The sequence below is a fragment of the Poecilia formosa genome, unplaced genomic scaffold (assembly GCF_000485575.1).
Source record: "Poecilia formosa unplaced genomic scaffold, Poecilia_formosa-5.1.2 Scaffold151, whole genome shotgun sequence".
In the NCBI taxonomy this organism is placed as follows: domain Eukaryota; kingdom Metazoa; phylum Chordata; class Actinopteri; order Cyprinodontiformes; family Poeciliidae; genus Poecilia; species Poecilia formosa.
The window spans coordinates 380,582-394,456 of NW_006800090.1; the positions used below are offsets into that span (position 1 = coordinate 380,582).

A 13,875-nucleotide genomic window follows, 5' to 3' on the forward strand; every position below is an offset into this window, starting at 1 on the left:
AATAAATATTGTATAAAACAAATATGAACTTTTTGGAAACTGTGATTCCTTCCCATCACATCTGGTGGAATACTAGCTCAACATGTCAGATGAAGAGATAAAGTGGTAACCTAAGGAGCTGGAGTTGCTTCAAGGCTACAACAACTTCATGTGATTGATTGACTGATTGTGAACTCTCCTCTCTAGCAAAAGAACCTGAAAGAGAATGTCTGGCCATTGGTTTGTGACTTTTAAGCTCAACTGGCCTTGGGCTAATGATCTAACGTGTGCCAGTAAGTCTTCCTCCAAGTTGCTCAAAAAACTCAAAACAAAGGTTTTGGAGTGATCTAGTTAAAGTCCAGACTTATATCTGATTTAGATTGAGTGACATAACCTTAAATATGCTGCTCATATTCAAAAATGAATGTGATTAATTTAAAACAATTCTACAAATAAGAGTTGGTCAACATTCCTCCACAGGGATATAAAACTTATTGCCGGTTATCCCACAAAGCAGTTGTTGCTACCAATGGCTGAACAGGTTACTAGATCTAGGGGATTATTATATTTTCCAGTGGGCCAAGTTGGCTTGGAAAGCATTTTTTTCCCTTTAATCAGTGAAATCCTCATTTGAAATCTGCATTTTGTATTTACTCAGCCCTTTCTATTCAATAAGTATATTGGACCAAAAGAAAATTCTTACTAAAATGTTTTATTTCAAATCTGCTGTTTGAAATCCTATAAAATGACGAACCATGCAGAATCATTGGTGCATATTGACACATACACCCACAAAATTTTTGAGTGCACAAGAAAAGTAATTGACACTTTTCCCTTTATCCAGTGAAGCTACTTATTTTCCTGAGTGCCACTGTAACACCTTTTTCTTCCTTTCATCTGGAGCAGAAATGCATTGAGGAAAAACATCTGGAAGCTTGTCCTGTCAGAGACGAAGTGTAGCCTCCCCTGGTTATGAGAGACTGCTCTGTGGGGCTTTTATGAGAAAACTCACAGAAAGCTTTTTAGATTTGTTATCGTCATTCTTATACATGTCATACCTGCTCCATCAGGGGGAGTGAAGCTACACTTTTCATATACCACATACTTTCAGTGCTTGTTTTGATTGTCATTGTATTTCAGTATTTTATTTTGAAAGGAATATGAGCTTTATGTAATTGCCCTTTAAACCCAACTCTCAGTTTCTATTTGCTTGAAGTCTCAGAACATGTATGTAGATAAAATGTCATGAACCGATCTCACTCACTTGTGCATACAAAGAATACAAAAGACATGTTGCTTTTTGTAGACTCATCAAAAATAAATTAATCAGATTAATTATCTAAAGCACTCCACACCAAATTAATGCAAGGATGGGAAGTAAAAATGTCTCATAGAACGGTGAAAACACAACTAGTTCTTCAAAATCCATTGTTCAGAGTTTGGATTTCTGGTGATACTGAAGAATTGGATACTGATCAGTGTTTTATATGACATTTATAGGTGTTATGATACAAGATCTCATTATATTGAAATGCAGCATTATTTTCTTGTCAAAGTGAAGTCTGTATTGCTTAGAGCAGGGGTGGCCAAGTCCAGTCCTCGAGAGCCACCATCCTGCAAGTTTTAGAAGTATCCTTACTCCAACAGACCGGGATCAGCTCTACAGAGGCCTGATAACGAGCCATTCATTTGATTCAGGTGTGTTGAAGCAGGGATGCATCTGAAACTTGCAGGATGGTGGCTCTTGAGGACTGGACTTGGCCACCCCTGGCTTAGAGCAATCTAGTTATCAGAATCTGACTTGGTGTGATGAGGCAGGAGCATGCTACTATGATTGCCATGTTTTGCTGAAAAAGTCGGTTGATTTTAGGCTGGCTGGCAACACTCTAGTGTAATAGTGCTAAAAAAGCTCATTACTCAGTTGAGTCAGTTATCTGGGAGAATTTGGTGTTCTGTGTTGAAATAAGAAACCGCAAAAGAGAGTGAAAGACGAGATATAAATGATTGATACATTTCTGTGAGAGTACATTGACTAGCTAGCAGTTAGCCACTAGCAATGCTAAATTTAGCAACTGTTGGTTTATTTCCTGTCATTGTGAAAGAGCTCTTTCACATTTTTTTTGTCATTCTAAACTGCATCTGATCATTTGTAGTAACCAACCTACATACATGGTTTTGGACTATTAGAGGGGGAGAAACCCAGAGAGAACAAACTAATTGATGAAAAGACCCCGAGCCAGTACTGAAACTTTAAACCTTTGGCTGCAAGCTAACATTGCTAACAACTGCTCTACCAACAAATTAATGTTCTTTTACGGAGAGGAATATGGTTTAAAATATAAGTGCTCAAATTTGGCTGTATGAAAACTAAAAGCTTAAGGTGGTTGTGTTGTCAGACCAGCATATAAGTTTTTTAAATAGATGTTAGAAATATTTTAATTTGATTCATTAAAAGGATATAAAAAGTAATAAAAAAAAACCCCAGGAAGACTTTGAGCTCCATTTTTTAACAGCTTGATTTGTTGACTTCACGGTTGCTAGGCGACAAAACGTACACAGCAGTAATGGCGGGAATAAAACTGAAGGCCAGAGCGTCCAGTTTCATAGCTGCTTATCTTCCGGTCTTCATGGTAAACCAAGAACTCAACCAGACACTGGATTTGGAAACACCCAGTGACTTAAGTGTACTTTTACCCCTCCTTCTGGTATAAACAGTTCTACATTCTAGTAACGTAAAATGTAAATTATTTACTTCGCATAATAAACCCTTGTTCCAACAAATGCTTTAGGCATTTAATAGACAAAATTCTATATGTAGTAAAACTAGGAGTTGCAGACATCTAGGAGGAAATGTTCTCTAGAAACTGACTTTTATATCTGGAGATGGACTTTTTTCTCTGACAATAGCCATAGAAACAGGAGGCATTGTAGAAAGGCCTTACAGCTTTGCGTTTTTGTCGACTACAGCCTGTGAAATGTAACACTACTGAACAGCTGCTCGGAGCATACCACAGTGTTGCTCTGCCTTTTTCGCCTGCTTCTGAGAACGAAACGGGCTGCTTTGGCTAGAACTCTCATTCCTCCTACACAGAAGGTGAGACATCATGAGATATCCTAGTCTTGTAACCTTTTAACATACTTGAAGGAGTCTGATGAATGGGATTTTTGTGTGTCTGCCAGCGCAGAGATATCTTTTTGAAAAATGCACTTGACTGTAATCTCAGCGGGATGATCATTGATCAAGAAGACAAATAGTGGACTGAAAATTAAACCGGTGGGAGTCATACACAAGTGGGGAGAGGAGTATGAGGAAGTGGATGACATTAAAGGTCACCAGCTAAAGTACATCTGAATACGTGGAGGGTATTTCCATATCGATTGCCAGATTACCCTTGAACTTGGAGAGATGTACTGAGCTCCTTTTCTTGCTTGCAGGTCCTGACCTTGTAATATAGCTTTGAGCGTCTTGTTGCTAAAGCAGTCAGTTTTACTCCCAAAGAGCACTGTGCAAAATTTTGCCATTCCATTTCAAGACATATGTCACTTGGGTTCATAATTTCCTCCCACAAACATTACCACTTTCCATATTCCATATTTCACCTCAAAGCAACTTCTCTGAGCAACCTGCTTTTTTACTTCCTCTATCACCCCAAAACCCACCACAACATAGTATCACTTAGGAAAAGAAACTCGTAGGGTGTTCCCAACCCACCCCTGAGGGCAGGAAGGGGGCACGCTATTGTAAAGTGCTTCGATGTTGCTTCATTCCCCCATTTTAATTGGGCTATCTAAATGCATCCTTGGTTTGTCAATACCCGCCGGGGTCCCAGATAAAAATGATTTGTCTCATGCATTCGGCGGCATGCTCGGCTGTTCCCCTTCGAGAGCGTGCCCTGCCAGTTGACGGCAACACAGTGTAATGGAGAGCGCTCATTGTTTTTGATTTTCAGTGAGAACCAGGAATAGAGGTCCCTTCCTCTATCCCTTCAACCTACGTTGTCTTGGTCTTTTTATTTTTTATTTTTTCTGTTCTGTTTTTTTTTGTGCCGCCTGCAGCCAAAAGTCCATATAGACATTGCAGAAATGCCTAGAAAGCAAGGTACTGAGGCTCCAAAGGATAATTAATAAACTAATTACGGATAATTTATATAAATTTCAATGGCCTAAATCAAAATCTCTAGAAATGTGAGCAAAGAACAGCCCAAAAAATCCAGATAAAATTAGCTAAAAAAGTAACTACTTTTGGAGCTAGAAAGTAGCTAAAGCTAACTATCCATATCCAAATTGAGTTAATAAATTTGTGGATTATCTCATGAGGAGGAGACTTTGAGACAGACTTTGAGATAGTACCAGTACAGATTGTAGCTCATCGTCCATATTTGGTAGTGAATATCTAGTTTTAAAGACTTACCTCGTTATGCTTCAGAAAGTGCTTTTTGAAATTATTTTGCTTTCAAGGATTTTGTCTCTGAAATATGGCATTTGGCCTTTATATTTGCTACCTCCACATACGTTGATACATACAGCATCTTTACAGGCCAGTACTCATGCCTGCTCCCACTGAAGGTCAGAACCATTAAATCACTATCTTATCTGTGTTTTTATGTGCTCTTTTTTTTTTCCCCATGTCCTTTGTGTTTTTTATGCCTCCTGTCGCTTTGTACCATCACCTTCCCCCCTCAATGCAGGAGCCAGTGTTATCTGCAGACAGTCCTGGGAAGAAAGAAAAAAAAAAAATCACAGCCATAATCGTGTCCTTGGCAAACATTGAGCAAAAGTACAATGTTCAAAAGCTTTTTTTCCCATTGCGAAAGAATACAGTTTTGCATTCTTGGAGACCATTTTATATTTAACTAGCTCCTTATGCAGATTCTGCATGTTTTAATGTGAATTAATGAATTCTAATTTGGTGCGTTGCATCAAGAAAATTACATATGATTAGACATAATTAGATATTTACTCATGCTTGCTGCCTTGCCTGAACTATCCCACTAACACATCTCATTCTGCATCTCAGAGTGAGGTTAAATGTTACACTAACAAACTGCAAATATGCCCAACTCATATTTGTAAGTAACAGTGTGGTCTGTGCATTCTATATAAATCCCCCCCCCAGTTTCAGCCTGGAAGCAAATTAGCCAACAAAACCAGTGGCAGTAGCCAACCCTGAGTACATTGCAAATTGCCTGGGAATGTTAAACTAACAGGTGCTGCCCAGCTGTGCTTCTGGACATGATGACATAGTGCTAGTCTAAAGAGCCCATCAGCAGCAGCACACTGACTTTCACAGCTCAGTGTTTATGACATGGGTCAGCATTTTTTCACTGGCATGCAGCCAGTATTGTGTTTGACGACGTCCCCTGGCGAATGAGGAAGTTATGCACAACTGTTTGCATTCCTTTTAAAGGATTAACAGAATTGCATTACTTTAGATAATGCAGCAGATTTATAGCTACAGCGACTTGCAGAGGAATGCATGCTGTTTGAACAAACTTCATTGTATTCAGTCCAATCCAACTTTTTTTATAAAGCACTACAGCCACAGTGGAGAATAGAATAAAAGAATGCATTAAAATAAATAAAGCAGATGTATATTTACAACAGTTAGAACTCAATAAAACAAAGTGTAAAAGGCTGCAGCAGCTCAGAGAAGTAACTTGGAACCATTTAGCAATTTAGAATAAAATAATTTTAAAACTTGGCCCAAAATGTGTTGGCAGTCGGGGGAAAGTGAGGGTAAATGTGAAGCCCAGATCTTCAGGAGCGGGCTCAGTGGTACCACCAAAAACCATCACCACTATCTTGGTAAAATTTGCAAAGTTCATAGCCATCTAGTCTTTTATCACCCCATAACCCCCAAGTAGTGATGTAACAGAATACATAACTGCCTGTTTTGAGTGGGACATAAATCGGACCGTCATCGGCATAACAGTGAACGGAAACACCATAAAAGCTCTAAAAACGATTGAAAATATTCATTTTCTTCTAATTCACTATTATTTAGAGCTTTATATTAGTTTGTTACATGCAGTTAAAAAAAATATACAGAAGTTTGTGGTTGTAATAGAACCAAATGTGAAAAGGCTGAAGAGGAGCGGATGGCTCAGCACGACATTGCTTGACTTATAGATGATGATCAGTTCCAACAATGAAGCCAAGTTTATTTCTGCGGTGCGAGCATCATTCATTCAGATCACTCCATGAATCTCTGCTGAACTGTTTCCCTACCTCCAAGTTTAACCTTGTTAAGTGTTTCTGCAGACTTGTTGTAGACGGATAAATTGATAAAACCCAGGGCCAGTGTGATTCATCCCATCTCGCAGCAGCCTGAGTTTTTGGTAGTTTGATTCGTGAATGCTTCAACCCTTGAGCCACACAACAAGCTTTGCTCAATCTTACCAGAAAAAATACAGACTAGACTACTCTTCAATTGTTAAGTGGGGTTTAGTAGTAAAGAGAAGCCGGCTGCTTCAGATTTAAAAGGTTGTCAACTTCCCTTAAGTCTGATGAAACAAGTGGGGGGATGGATGGTTGTTGCAGTGTTATAAATTGTCTGTCTTGGTAAAGCGGGGGGGTTTCCAACTCTATTCAAGTTCTTGAGAGAGGGGGGTGGGGCTCAATAGAAGCCTTTAAACTGCTTGAACTACCAAACGTCCCTTTGGGCAACAGTTTAAAACTTTCATTGAGGGTTACAACTCAAGAGCCATCTGTGTGCTTTTACATTGCACCCAAATGGGATTACACTCAAAGTGAAATGGCTTACGTCGTGCGTTTAATAAAATTTACCTCCCACTCTGAGGTTCAGTTCGTTCCGGCGATTTTCATTTCAGATTCATGTGACATTTGATTTGGCACAAACATTTTACACCCACAAATATACTACTTTTTCCCTCTCCTTATGGATGCGTGGGTGGACTCATTATCCTCCAGAAGCTTCCCCTCAAACTCTTGCGAGCTTGTAATGAAATGAGATGTTTACAGGCTGTCCAGATTGGCTGTTCTTTCTCCTGCAGATAGTTATGGAGTAGATTTTGACAAGTTTCTGTTCACTGTGCATGCCTAATTTCACAAATTTGTGTACTGGTGTTGCAGCACGCGAAGCTGAAACATATTGTTTATTTTTACAGTTGAAATATAATTGCTTTTTAATAAGGTAACCTAAGTTTCCATGAGATACACACTTGAATCATTATTTAGGACAGAAAACATCTTTCTGTTTTTGGAGTTGCATTTACAGATACGTAGTGTCCAGAACAGCAACACTGGACTGGCTACCAGCATGAAGTTATGCAAAGGTTAAAAAGTTACGGTTTTCAAACTGATAAAATGTTTCTCCATATCTTCTCAGGGGTTTAAAATAATTTTTAATGAGGCCAGAGAAGTTGCTAGAGTGACTAGAGTTTTGTAAATGGCACTGCCTGAGCTCCACCTCTAGCTGAACACTGCAAATCAGTAGGCTGAAAGAAGGCTTTTCTCTCATTTCTTAGAAAGATAGAGTCTGCTGTTGGTAATGTTTTGCAGTTTTGCAGGCACATAAAATATATTACCCACGCTGTTATGAATAATTAACTGGTTTGGATGCTGTGCAGCTTAATGGAGTTCAGTTTTTGTTTTTTTTTTGCTTTAGGATAGTCATTATTATGCATAAAGATGTCGACAAGGTATTGTTTTTACAATTAGAAGCTGCTGATTAGCATCTCAAAAGCTCAAATAATACCAGAACTCCAATCCCAACTCCAAGAAGACTTAAAAAGGAGTCTGAATTGAGGTAGAACAGGACCAAAAGAGCCGAGAGAGAAGGAGAAAGTTCAAACCATCTCTGCCATTGACCATAAAATCCCCAATTCCAACGTATCTCTGTCTGACTTTCTAAGTGTCGGAGAGAGATTCTCTTTCATTCTAGCAAGAAAATGAAAATTCTTACCTGAACTTTGAGATTTCCAGAAGGCTGTCAATGTTTCAAAAACCTGTATGTTCCACAACAAAAAGGTTGAAAGCTCAGTTCAACCTTTTCATCATCTGATGAAAGTCCTGCTCTCTCTCGCTCTCTCACAGCCTTAATGAACCCCATACATGTGGATAAAGAGGTCTGTTTAAAAAAAGCCTTGAGCATTGCGCAAACAAACTCATCAAATTTATTTTCAAATCAAACACAGATATCTATCTCCCAGATATAAGTTTAGACATTGTGATCAATTGTGAGTAGTTTTTTAATTTTTTTATTGCAATTCTGCTTCAAGGTCCATTCAACCTTGAAACGTATTTTATTCCTAAGCAAGAGAAATTTAAAAAATCTGAATATATTCAGCAAACCTGGAGGAGTTTTATATTTTACATGTTTATATTCATATCTTTTTTCTAAACGTATTTTGTTGTGCTAATGTATTGAAATTAGCTCCATTTCATAGTCATTATGAATTGCAATAGTCAAGAGCAACAAAATTCTTAAACCAATATTTATTCACTACATCTTTTTTTGCACCGGGTGATGTAGATGTGTTGTTTTATCATCAATGCAACGCAATGTTATGCATTGCTCCATCTAAAAATATTTATCACCGTCCTGCTTGCAGTATCAGCAGTGTCACAGACTTATATAACAAACATCATTACTTGGAGGGTGAAACACAGTTGAAGCATCGCTGGATGAGTAACATCGCACCAAGTATTATTGGGGATAAATGAGCAAAACTCCCCCCGAGGTCCCAAGTCTCTGTGATCTATTAAGGCGCACTCGTCTCGGATGGTAGTTTTGGCGGGGGGAGAGAATTGTTGTGCTGACATCCTCTCTCGGTGCAATCCCTTGTCCTTGTAGGACGGGAGAGAAAAACAGCACCAGGGGCTGACTTGGCTGTTCCTCTGAGCTCCGTCATAAATCCGACTGAACATTTCTGAACATCTGTTGTGGATGATTAGCTCCATGGCTAGCGGAGTTTGACCAAAGGGAATGGGGAAACTGTGTGTTTGCGAAAATTATGCATGTGTGTACTCGAAGCCTTGCAGATTTAAGAATGGGGATTTTGCATATTTATCCTCCTGTAACATTATTTTTTCCTCCCCTCTTGTGATAAAGAAAGAAGGGCGAATTATTTTCGAAGCCGTTTTATTATCCAACAAACATGTAAGTGGACATATATTATCAGAGTCTCCTGGGGATGTTTGTATATTTCAAGGTTATGCTATGTTAGTCCTCCAAGTTTCAGCTGCTTATCGAATTGGAAATGCGTCCTGGTATTTCACTTAAAACGGCCAGTGGGAATTATTTATGGTTTATTAACCTGCAAGAGCAAACCCACCTTGGAAGTTAAAGAAAAATGATATTCAACCCATAACTATTTAAAATGACTACTACTTTATATGTATGCCAAAGTCTGAATGAAAACTAATGGATTAGGTTACACTGAAAAATAAAATGTCTAATTTTCAAATGTACTTTTCACCCCATCACCCCATTTAGACAAAGATGGCAAAAGCTATCCAAAACAACCTGATTAATGTCAATTGTGTACGATAAAGAAGTTGCTACAGAGAACATGAAGTAGATAAAAGATGGCAAACAGCAGATGAGAAACATTTATTCACATCGTTCAGTCTAGAAAGTTTTTACGGCTTTAGCCTTCAGTGAACCACCATTAGAGCCTTTCTCCACAAATGGAGAAAACCTAGAACCATGGTGAACTTTCCCAGGAGTGTCCAACCTGTCAATATTACTCCAAGAGTCCATCAATGATTCATCCAGGAGGTCATAGATGAGCACCTTACAAAATCTAAAGTAACGGAGGATTCAAGCACTTCAGCTAACGTCAATCTTCTTAATTCAACAATAAGAAAGAGACTGAATTCTACATGGGAGAGTACTAAGTTAAAAACAGGACAGAAAGACCCAATCCTCCCCCCTATAAAACATTTTGATGAAAAATATTAAAACTGTAGCTGTTTTTGGAAGGTATGTGTTCATATTACATTACATATGGTGTAAAACATAATATCAACTTGTATATTTGATGAAAAAATCTATCAGAGACGGCTCAAGGAGAATGTCTGTCCATCTGTTTGTGGTGTACTTGGGTTATGCAGCACAACATTAAAGATTTTATAATGGTCTAGTCAAAGTCTGAATTTAAATGTGATTGAGATGCTCTCTTATGACTTAAGAAAGGCTATTTAGACCTGGAACCCCTCCACAGTGAATTAAGTCTCCCAGTCCATTATCGCATTTAAACTTGATGCACTTGATTAGATTAAGGGAGTAATTACTTTTTAAAATAGAGCAAGGAGGTTTTGGATAGTTTTTCCCTTAATAAATGAAATCATCATTTGAAAATGTTTTTCATATTCAGGTTATCTATGTCTGATTTGATTTTTTATTTATTTTAATCAAGTGTGATTTTAAAAAACCCAAAAACAAAACAATATGGATTTGAATTACAAACAGCAGAGTTTCGTTTAAAATCAACAGTGAGTTTATGATCAACCTCTGTTCATGATTAAACTCCGTTTCTAAGGCGAACAATAGATAATGGAGTCTCTAAGATAAACATAAGAAGACGTGCTCTTCCAGACTTTTGTTTTTTTCCTCTGCATTCAGGTGAAGCTCAGGTTTGCGTCCCATTGGTCAGTCCTTAGGAAAGGTAAGCCCCTCTATTGCAGCCTCCTCCCTCCTAATGCCTGAAATCTGACACCGGTGACATCACACGGGGTGGGATTGGCTTGTCCCGGGCAGTCCCTGAACGCCCCGCTCAGTGTGTGAACAAGCTTTGACTCTGAAGGATCTCTCCCCGCAGCCACAGCTGGAAACCTATTGCCGGGGAAGCCGAGCAGCCGAGTTCCTCCGGTCTAATGAAAACGCTGTGAACGGAATAACTGAGGAGGAACTGGGGACTACTTTCTCTCTCTTTCTTTGTTTTTCCAAAGACATCACTCAGGGATAATCTTTTTCTTTTTGTGGATACTGCTGGATTTTCTTTCGCTGGATTTGGATTCCGACTTTCCCTCGCTCTATTGCTGGAATAAGTTCCTCAGAATAAGGAGGAATGAAAAGGATTTTTTTATAAGTGGACGTACTGGACATGCATGGGTGAGTTGGGAGTTTTGAGCATTTTGAGATGAAGTTTTTACACTTGGCGATAGGTGAGGCACAGGTGCATTTTGTGAAACATGCTGACCTCTTTGTGGTGGTTTGAACTTTATCATCAAGAAATCCCTAACATGCCGTTTACAGATTGCCTTTTTTTTTTTATGATAAAAGTAGCAAAATAAGTTGATGTGTTCCACTTGAGTGCTCAGGTATTTTCTTACCGCTCTTTTGTCTCCTTTACTTTTTGTCCCTGCTCATTCTTGCTTGTGAAGCCAAAACAATAGTTTAACCTCGTCTTGGCTTAGCTCTATTGGCTGGTTCTCTGGCAAATTGCCATGTCTGGTGCGAGCCCTCCCCTATGTATTCAGAGGACTTTGAATAGGAAGGCCATAGAACGTCCCCTAGCTACCACTGCTAAAGGTGAGACACCCTGCCGTTTCCACCGCATTAGGCCCTGCACTTTGAGGCCAAACAACCTGTTTTTCCAGTTGCCTTTACCTCCATGGGCAATCTTTGGGGGTAACGTTTAAGCGACACAAATTCCAGTGAAGTGGAGACACTGAAAAGCTTTGAAATCCCAGATAATTGTAGAGGAGAACTTTTGGAAGTCATAAATTATGACTGGGTCTCGACTAACTATATCCTGTAATGGATGTTTGTGTGATTTACAGGTTTATTTTCTATCATTGCTGGCACTTTTTGAAAAACTTTCATTGTTCACAAGTAATTTGCCAATTGTTGCACAGGAATACTGTTGCTCAACACAAGCCCTGGATATCTGTGAGAAAATACCCTTTTTGTTTCTTGCCCTTTCCCACCAAAGCTGCCTCAAGCTTTCCAAAAACACAATTCTGACATGTTTTCTGTTTTGTTTGGCCTTTAAGAGACATGTTCTTCCCTGTAGGTCGGTTGTTCTCCAATAAGAATCCTTTTCCTCGATCTTGTGAGACTGTTTTTCAGTTATTGTTTTCTTTTAGTTAAAGAGTCAGCAGAGCAACCCTTTCTCACCCCTCGTTTGTTTTAACACAGAGTGGTATAAATCCCCCGAAAACCTGGTTTGAAACTCAAGATGGTTGAAATGTCTGTTCAGCTGCTGGGTAGCAAAAACGAACATGGCTAAAAGCTGTCCGCTGTGACCATTTGTGCAAACGGAGCCAATCCGTGAGCCTTCAGGTCACGTCTGCATGTCGTGACCTGAAGGTTGTCTTCCTTCAGCTCCACCGTGCCGTTCACTGACCCATCATTCCAGCTTTTACGACGGGGCCTTGGCCACTTTTCAGTAGTCAGGTTCCAGTCAAATATTATGTGATTTGGATAGAAATTCAGGAAGCACTTTGGATTAAATGACTAAATGTGCAGCACATTCACACACCCTGACTTTTAGTCATGTTACAACCATAAACCTCTGCAGTTTACTGGCATTTTATGTGACAAACAAAAAAATGTAAGTAATGAAAACAAATGTTTAGTCACAGACCTTGCCATTTAATTGGGTATGAACTTTCACTAGGCCATTTTAGCAAATGAACTGACATAAATCTTCTCATTGTACCTCTGACTGTATATTTAGGATTGTTTTCATGATAAAACTCCACCATGTTTCACAGCTATAATGTGCAATGTTAGTTTTCTTCTCATCCTTCAGTCTCTTGTCTGAAGACAAGCAGTCCCATACCCTGATTCCCTCAACACCATGCTTTTCTTGGTTTAGGTGGTGGGTTTGCAGTTGGGCTGTATTTTTTTCCGTTTTCAGATGAGCTACAGGAGATGTTAAAATCTTGGGATTTGTTTTGTCTCTGACTTGTCTGCTGTGTTCGTTGGTCTTCATCATGCTGTTTATTCACAGATGACCTTCACAGTGGACTTAACTCACTAATAGTGAAATATTTTTTATTTATTTAGGCATTTAAAGAAGGCAGAGTACAAAAGTGTTTTTTTTTAAATGCATCATTTTGCTTCCACCTCACAAGGATGCACTACTTTGTGTTTTTCTGCCGCATGAAGTCCCAATAAAATACATTGAGGCTTGTGGTTTTAACCGATCCTTTTGCAAGGAACTTTAAATGACATTGGTTTGTTGGGAGGCTCTCTTTGTCTCTGAAGAGTTTATCCTTAAAGGAACAGTCAGTCAGTCAACAGCCTTCGACCACCAGCACCGGATTTTTCAAAAGTAATTATGGGCTGAGCATATGGATTTTTCCATAGAACTTGATTTCTCATTGTCAGTGAGCTGGGTGACATGTAATGGGCCATTGACGCATGGTGAATCTTTTTTAGTTGCTTCCTTTCGAGTCTGAACATGCGAGATGCTTACAATCACAGATCAATGCTAGTGGCGGTGACTCTGTCAGTCATCCGTGACACATGCTGTAAGTAAAAACCTGCTTGCTTTTATTGAATTATTAAAGCTCAAAGCGTTGATGCAGATTTCGAGGTGTCAACTTTAAAATGTCAGCAGTGGGTGTTTTTTTTTTTATTTTATTTATTTATTTTTATTTTTTTCGTGCATGTGTCAGGGATTGTTCCTCGATGTTGACAGGGTCATGGGTTGTTGTTTCATGATGACAACGCCTAATTGTCAATCCGGAGTTGGGTGCCAAATAACATGTTTACACAGCTCTACTTTTGCGAGTCTGTCGTATACGCCGAGCATAATGTGAGATGTCAATCAGCGGCCACCGCCGTGTGATGTGTCGGTGGTTGCTGATAGTCACTTTCTGGTTTCAGTTGTGACACTTCTTTTTTTCATCCGGCCTTTCATTCATTTCGACAGGTGCTGACAGGAAGGTTTAGAAAAAAAAGGCCATCTTTACCACTGC

The 13,875-nt window shown here is 39.1% G+C and overlaps 1 protein-coding gene across 17 annotated transcripts in view; it reads left to right on the forward strand.

Annotated features, from left to right (window-relative positions):
- The window catches only part of LOC103146054 (receptor-type tyrosine-protein phosphatase F), a 238,871-nt gene that overhangs the window by 52,124 nt on the left and 172,872 nt on the right, over positions 1 to 13,875 (forward strand). The window contains exon 1 of one of the 17 annotated variants that reach the window (XM_016677238.1): positions 10,714 to 11,056. The exons of the other annotated variants lie outside the window; for them this stretch is intronic. The gene's annotated coding sequence lies outside the window, so the exon portion shown is untranslated. Of the gene's footprint in view, positions 1 to 10,713; positions 11,057 to 13,875 lie in introns of those variants that run through there. 17 annotated transcript variants of the gene reach the window in all.